General features: G+C 40.9%; 1 long non-coding RNA gene across 1 annotated transcript; it reads left to right on the plus strand.

Moving 5' to 3' along the window:
* Positions 1 to 344: 344 nt before the first annotated feature.
* LOC125586346 lies at positions 345 to 3,357 on the plus strand. Its single transcript, XR_007322834.1, has 8 exons — positions 345 to 448; positions 531 to 1,522; positions 2,113 to 2,278; positions 2,355 to 2,647; positions 2,746 to 2,816; positions 2,897 to 2,992; positions 3,090 to 3,204; positions 3,307 to 3,357. It is a non-coding gene; the product is annotated as an uncharacterized LOC125586346 (long non-coding RNA).
* Positions 3,358 to 8,552: the final 5,195 nt, after the last annotated feature.

Raw genomic sequence — 8,552 nt, forward strand, 5'->3', positions numbered from 1 at the left:
AAACCCTCAGCTTGTAAGAGGTGAGAAATCTGAATATTTATAATCTCTCATGCATTAATCTCTACATGTTCTCGGCTGCATTGTATATATTGTGTTCTCATATTAACCTTTTTAAAAATAATCAAACACCCTATTATGAAGGCTGGTTATTCCTCAACGGGACATCTGGAACCCATCTCTACTTTGACACTGAGCAGCTACCGGAATAAAAAACTATGAAAAGTAAGTATCTCTGATTTTAATAACATATTACATAGTGGGTGGTTCATTAAATATCTTACCATATGATTTTGCTTCACGTTTACTAAGCTACCACATTAAACCTCTTTAGATTGATTGAGGATGGCTCAGACCAGACACCCTCTTCATCAAAGTTACCTCACGCCCAGAAATTAGAACCACTCACCATATCTAAGCTAAACAATATGTTATCACATCTGAGCCTCAGGTCAAATTTACAACACTCTCATGATACTCTCGCATTTGTCATTTCTAATTGTAACTGTCTCTGACTTATAACAGATATTGAGTTTTTGGTACTCAGACAGATAAAGGATGGTGTTATATTGGATGCTTGAAATGTTCAACAAAGCTACAGCGAGAGATTTCTTCTTTCACATGCCTTTTCTGTGATAAAACCAACGCTGTGGCGGCTGCCCTCATATAACAATACTTAAGCTCTGCTATCCATGATATTATAGCTCCCTTCCAAATATTTCCTCACTCTAAAATTCACTATATGTCTGTTACTCACTACAGGTACCGCGTGGAGCTGTCTGTATCAGACCTGAAGGATGATGCTGTTTTTGTGGCCTTTGATATGGAAATTGTAACGTTAACAAGCATTCAAGCATCTGAAGCTGCGCAAATTTTGGTATAGGTTCCTTCTTTCAAGCATTTAATTTTAACTAATTATCTTACTTCTGTGTATAGCAATGAAACCCACCTTAATATTTATATTATATCAATGATTAAATTATGTTTTCACTTATCACTGAGTTCAGGGTACATCTTATATATATAAAGTACACTTGTGCTCTCTGCACACAGCTCTCCACATCATCAGGAAGCATGGAGCTTCTTCTGCAACGTGGCACTCCCAAACAAACGAACAAGGCTTTTATTAAATTTTGTTATTAAGCCCAGAATTATGTCAAGTCCAAAATTATGTGATTAGGGTTATTCTTCTTCTTCGTCGTTCTTCTTCTTCCCTGCCTCTTGGCTGCCTCTTCCCTGCCTCTTTGCTCTGACATTTATTCTGATTTTTCCATTCATTAATCCACTCTTCATGCATTATGATTTCGATCTACCTCTTCGTTCACCCTATAACTGCCTCGAACTCCATCTATAAATATGGGCCCTCGCTTCCATTCACATCACAACTCAAACAATTTACTCAAACATACTATCTCCTAGAAGCAACATATTCAGATGGCGATTAAATCTCTTATAGGGAATTCTCGCCACTGCTCATCGTTTTGCGATCTGCCTTTCTAACCATGTCACTCGAAAAGCCCCTACGGTAAGTCGATTGTTTCGTCAATATTACATTCACCATTAACTCTAGATTTTTTTGGATTTGTATCGCAAGTTCTAATTGTTCATTTTTATCACTGTGAAAAATGTGACCGAATGATTGTTTTAAACAACTGCTTCGCAAATAACGTTCAAAGCTTTATCACTTTTCTCTCCTTTATGTCTTTTTGTTAGTAAAAAGTTAGGAAAGTGGCCTTTGTAGTGGTTGATTGCATGTTTTTCCTCTTTTATTATCTCTTTCTTTAGACCCTAAGATGATTTGTATTTGGAATAGAGGAAAGAATCCTTCACATTTGTGTGACTCACCATACTTATGTTGTGTATTTAAGTATCCATAGAATATTTCCCCTGAAAGCTTAGTTTTTTTTCTGTCACAATCTACATGTCCCATTGCTTCGTTGGATAACTCCTTTATCTAAGTCATATGAAGGTTGTGTTTGTATTTAATTTTGAAAGTAATCGATTGATATCTTAGATTAACTTTGTAGGTTGCCTTATACTTGTCATCTCTTCATTTTTTTCCTATTTCTTTATCTACGAATCTACTTGATACATATTTTTCCCTTACACATGTAGATTTGTTTTCTGACTGGTACTTGAAGATATAACTCTGGTGTATTGACTTCAGAGTAAATGGTCCTGGAAAATAGGACAAACGATAAATGTATGTGTGAGTTCTTCTATGATACAAGGTTCACCCAACTCAACACTTCCTTCCTTCATCACAAAGTCTGAGTTATAGGTGAGAAAGTCGATGCTCGATCTATTGCTTTATGTTTTGATTCAGATCTAATCCGACTTCTTTTATGGCTTCTCAGATAAGGATGAGAATTAGGAGAAGCACAAGCCAAGACCAAAACACTAAGGTTATCTCTCTTTGAAAAACTCTTGCAGCAACGTCTCACCCATTAGGTATATTGAAACCCATTTTCGCCTTTGCTTAGAGCATCGAACTTGAAGCTTGGATTTTTTTGTTACCTTTCTTATAGCTTTCTTAAGGTTCACACAACAACTTAAAGGAGAGCCAGTGCCACAAGAACTGCTAGACAGACTGTGCGAGCTCATAGCTGTTCTTGCTGGTGGTGCAGCTGCAAAATCTGAAGCATTGAAGGTACAAAAACTTTGCTACAAGCCTACAACTAAACTTTAAGTCTTCTTTATGTCCTTTTGTATCAAGGCTTTACGTTGAATTTCTGCTTTTTGTTCCAGGAAGAAATATTAGCAATGAGCCTTCTCGTAGATAATCCCTTAGCTAGCTGACAATAACAAACAGCTACCCGGTACCCCTCTAACCTTGTATAGCTACACTATCGCTTAAGCATATCTCTACTTAATTAACAGAGCTCCACTTTCATATTAGGAAGATGTTATTGGTGAGCTAAGTACAATCAGAAGAACGTTCAACACGACGGTAAATACCGGAAAATCGTATAATGGCAACTCTACGTATAGAAAGGTCCTTTGCATTGTTGATTCTATAGTGGTTGTCATATTCTTCTACTTGGTATGCCATTTTTTCCCTCATGACGCCCTATATCATTGCTTCTTTACAGGGATTTTACTCTGTGTGTTAGGGACTGGCTCTTGCATTCCATAGAAAACTGGAGAGCTATGAGTCGGAGCCCAATGTTGTGCTAGCTACCAGCATAATTTCCAAGACAGTTGGAGGTGAGAAAACTATAACATTCTTATCTCTCACATTTAGGAATAACTTATCCACTTTTTCATACACTGGTTGATTGTTATATTTCACACCCTCTTTGTTTCCAGGTTCGTCCAAAGATTGATAAGATTGAGAGAAAGGGTTTATGCAAAACCTTGGACAACAAGAAACTATCAGTATAAGCAAGAAAGAACGCTGCACAGAACCAGATGCTTCCACTGAGATTGATGGTTCAAATAATATTCTGGAGCTAGCACCCGCTGCGATAGCCAGAACAACTAACACTGTTACCAAGAAGGAAACAACAGTTTTGAGAAGAAGCTTTGCAACAAAAAGAGAAGAAGACTGATGTTAGGAGTTTTCAAGGCTCCTAAGATAAATGTTGTAGTATAAATGATTGTCGAACCAGTTCTGAGAGATATGAAAGCACCGAGAATGCAAGTAATCACTTAATCTAAGTGCAACCAATGGTTTTTAAAAGGGTTTTTAAACTATAACTAACTAAAAGGAATAACTAAATGATACTTTCTTAACTATGAGAAAAGATAACTCATGGATATATGGATTAGACCTCGGGTGATCAAGTTTCGAACTAAGGATGGCAAACGATAAATCAAACTATCAACCTTAAGCTTAGACACAATCCTAAACAAACTCTATGTCTAGATGAATGTTCATTTACTAACACAATTCAAACATCAAATGTCTTTGGTTGAATAATATGAAAGCAATCATAACTAGCAAGTCCAATGGCTATCTTAGCACCTCTAACAACAAATGTCTTTGGCAAAGTATGCTAAAAGCTTAGAAGAGTTGTCTCGGGCATTTCCTCGAACACCTTTCGGGTGAGAAATGCCTAAGGATCAACAACTGAGTGGCCAACTCAGAAGATGCATTATGTTCACTCTGCTAGCAAGGAAATATGAATGATCTACACTAAAACATCCTAGCTCTAACCTAATCACCCTTAATCTCCCTAACCCATGAATTAAAAGGGTGATTACTCACTAATCTCCATGATTCCTCTTAAACCCATGTTGGATTTCATATTAATCATGTAGAGAAACACAAAAAAATAGATATGAGAACACAGAATTTCAATAACAAAACTGATCAATTGATTCAAGAGATGACTTTCCAAAGGTTTTTGGTGGTTTTTCTTAAGAACAAAGATGATCTGGCCCCCCGTGGCTTACAGAGTATTTAAACATAGGTTTAGAAAATAAAAATGTGCGTAATGAAATGACCAAAAGGCCCTTGAGAAATCATAAGTTCGAGCAGAAATAAGACGCGCAGCGACCTCCGCTCGTCGCTCCGACAAGTCGCTCCATGCTTCGGGAGCGACCTCGCTGTGTCGCTGCGAGAGGTCGCTCCGGACTCGTTCTCGCGTCTCCGAGTGATGAAAACACGAGCGACTCCTCCCTGTCACTCCGTGAAGTCGCTCCATGCTTCGGGAGCGACCTTGCTGTGTCGCTGCGAGAGGTCGCTCCGGACTCGTTCTCGCGTCTCCGGGTGATCAAAACGCGAGCGACTCTTCCCTGTCGCTCTGGTAAGGTCGCTCTGATAGGGAGATCAGAGCGACTTGATGGTGTCGCTCCGGACTGGTCGCTCCGGTAAGGTGCTCGCCCAATGATCACTTTAAACACTTCTTTTGAACTCCAATTGCACTCAAATGTCTCCAAGAACTCCATGTGGTACTCCAATACCTGATAAGGACTCATGTATGCAAAATGCAACCTAAACATGGCTAAATCCTAATCTATATGATCAAAATGCACATGGGTGAATGGATAAAACAATAGAAATATGCAAGATATCAACTCCCCCAAACTTGTTCTTTACTTGTCCACAAGTGAACCTTCTAGAACTCATAGGGAGAGAGGTTTGAAGGTGGGAGCTCATAGCCAAAAGAAACACAACTAGCAAACACAATTAGCACACTCTCTTATTATACTCTAGCTTCTCTAAGCCTATCTCAACTCCTTTTGCCCCTACACTCATCATCAAGCATCCACACATTCAAATCAACCAACTCTCACATTCATTAAGCACAAAACATCTAGTGAATTCTTGCAAATGGTCAGTCGGTCCAAGTCATTTGGGTAAGGGAAGGCTTTTATTCAAGTGATTCAAGAGGTTCGAAACATAAAATCTTTAAGGTGGTTTACTCTCGAAACAAGTAGCCTTGATATTGCACATAATATATCTAAGAAATGGACCAACTCATGCATACAATGTTCAATCTCCATTGTTCTACCCTTTTCCCAAACATACAATTACATAATCTTTCCCCAATGTCAAGCCCAACTCACATCTCTCACCAAAAGATCTCAAGAACGCCCTGCACACAAAACTCTTTTCTTTGAAATCTCATAAGGATTTTTCTTAACTTCAAAACAAAACTTAGCTCTAAACAGTTTTGCTAGCCTCATTTCTTCCTTTTTTTTTTTCATATATATATATTTTTTTTTTCTTCTTTTCTTTTTCTTTCTCTCTTTTTTTTTTTCGGGGGCCAAGACTTTTCATAAACTGAGCTAGAAGTTTCTCAACTTATCCCATAAAGACTAGTCAATTAAGCACAAGAGTTCACTCTTTTCCTTCCACTTTCTCATACTCTCAAATCAAACTTTACAACACTCACCCCCATCTATGGCTAGACAATGACGTGCCTAATCTAGCAAGAATGAAGATCAAGCATTGTCGTTCCCGATACTCTCAACATTATGCACATGTAAGACTTTCCTAAGAAGGCCTCACTCATCAAACAATGAAAGCTTAAAAGGAGGGAAAGGTTTTTGGGAGTGGTCTACCACTAGAGTTTGTCAAAAAAGATTGGCATAAAAGATGCGACAACTCAAGTGTGTATAGCCATGACTCATTACACAAGGGACCCTAAGCAAGAAGCATTAAGTTCGTTTAGTTCAAATAGGGTCGTAGTTGGCTTCAAAGACTAGGTTTCAGCAATCAACAAGTTTCAAGAAGAGTTTTCAAGGCACGAAACATACAAGTCTTTTCGAGAGGTGCATAGTTTTTCAGGTGAAACGTAGTGTTCTTTATAAGGCATTTAAAATCATTGCTCCCAATGCAAGTGAATGCAGCCTATATGCCCTAGACTCTCCTAGAAATGCAAAATGATGCAAACTAAATGAATTTTTTTTTTTTAATGCAAATAGGTATGCAATACGTGACTCATGAAACAACATCAAAGCAAACATGATCAAATGCTTGGTACCTCCCCCAAACTTGAGTTACACAGTCTCTGTGTTGTCAAGTAAAGAGAGAGATACCGAAAAGAAAACTAATATGTAAAAAGGAAATGGTATATACAAGGGAGAGAAAAAAGTACCTCCTATGGATAGTAGGTGGGGGCAGATGCTCCAGCATCGTCGTCGTTAGGTGGGAAGGAGGTGTAGTAACCACCGGATGCTGAACCGGAGCCTCCATACCATGGTTGGCTCTCAACCTCGTCAATCTCGACCTCACTATCAGAAGAAGCGAGAGAGGGGGACTTGTTACCGGAAGTGGAAGGTTGAGTGGGTGGGTTCCTCCACTTACGCTGAAGCTGCACAGCAGTGAGGGGGAAGCAAAGAGCATCAGGCGGAGGTGGAGGCTGGGGGTTTGAGGTGTTCGCGAAAGAGAAGTCTGCTGAGCTACATCCAGCTATTCCTCCCCTGGTTAAGACATCAGCTACTTTCTTCATGAATTTGGCTGAGGTCTTTGCCTGCTTCTTTACTGTCTTGCTTAGCGCCTTGCACTTATCCTTCAGCTTTTCTATCGTTCTGTCCTGAGCCTTGTTCCACCTCTGAAGGCGACTAATGTGGTCATGAGCATCACGAAGAGCTCCAGGGGGAAGAACTCCGTCATGTGGCTTGAAGTAGTAGCGCGGAGGTCCATAGATATGCTCAGAAGGGTCTGCAACAGGCGAGTCATGTCGCGTAGGAACACTCCTTCTCCTTGATGGAGCAGCATTAACTAGATCGAGAGGCCCGTGTTCTCCAAGAAAGTACTCCTGGGGTATGTTGAAGCTGATAGCTCCAGGTATCTCTAAACTCGTCAGGCTCCGGTTTGGAAGAACCACTTCGACTGGCTTGCTCTGCAAGTAGTAGTGGTAGACGTATTCCTTCCCATACATCCCACTAAAATAGGTAGCAATCCTCAAGTAGGTGCCATCAATGAACTTAGGTCCCGCTGCGTCCTTTCCCAAGAGAACATTCAGAAATTGGAGCAGTGGTGTGATCATTCCATCTATCCCCATCTTTGGGCGCGAATCAGTGGTGTACCACGCCCAGTCTCTGTAGTGCTGGAGACGACCCACAAAGAAACTGACCATCCCGAAGGTAGCATAGATGTCGGTGCTGGGAAGGGGTAAAACTCCAGGTTGGGCGTAGGGACGGATAGCCGGACAGAGCAGTCGCATGTCTTCCTCAGTAACCGTACCAGCTTGCTTCCGTGGGTAGAATGCATGGACGAGCATCCTGTGGAGGTAACGTACGGACGGGTGTCGGATGTGTGAGTTCTTGTCAGCCCCGGTAGTGTGTTTGTTTCCAGTGATCAACTTCCAAAGCTCCGTGGGAAGGTTCTCACACTTGGGTAGGGAGTGGTCTTCTAGGTCTTGGAACCCCATGACTCTCCCAATGTCCTTGAAGTTCATGTTGTATTCTCGTCCATTTACCTTGAAACTGATTTTGCCCCATCCTTGCCTCACATGCACGGTGTCGTGGTAAGTGACCGCAAGAGAAGATAAGAACTGACAAGTGACATCCCTGTAGAAAGGATATGCCATGGTGAGGAGTTTTGGCATCTTCAAATGTCCTAGCATCTCTTCAATGTCAGATTCAAGACCCAACTCCTTCAGCAGATCAAGGTCGGCGAACCTGGTTGGAGTCCAAGTGACCTCATTCTTCAAGTGATCATACAGCTCCTCCACAGATGGAGTTTTCGCCCTATCTCGATCAACCGCAACCCCTTTGCCTTTGGACATCTTGGCTTTCTTCGTAGGTGTCTGCTCATCAGCACTCTCAGTTTCACTTTCCTCATGGTTGGGAACTGCTACACTTTTCCCTGCCCTCTTCTCCTGTTCTTTCGATTTCTTTGCAGCCAAAGTCTGCTGTCGAACAGTCCTCTGCGTCCCTGAGCCAGTTGGCTCGCAGGGTAAAGCTTTTCCTCTTAGTGCAAACTCTTGTCTTTCAGCTTCTTGCCTCTCAGCTTCCAACTTTCCCTTTGTCTTCTTAACCATTTTCACCTTGCTTTGGATGAAAAGAAATGGTGAATGGGAGGTGAGGAATAGGCTACAGGGGCGAAAGCTTGGATTTAGAAACAAGAACTAGTTGATTTGGGTGAGTATTGAGAAAGT

This window comes from Brassica napus, chromosome C4 (assembly GCF_020379485.1).
Source record: "Brassica napus cultivar Da-Ae chromosome C4, Da-Ae, whole genome shotgun sequence".
Taxonomy (NCBI): Eukaryota; Viridiplantae; Streptophyta; class Magnoliopsida; order Brassicales; family Brassicaceae; genus Brassica; species Brassica napus.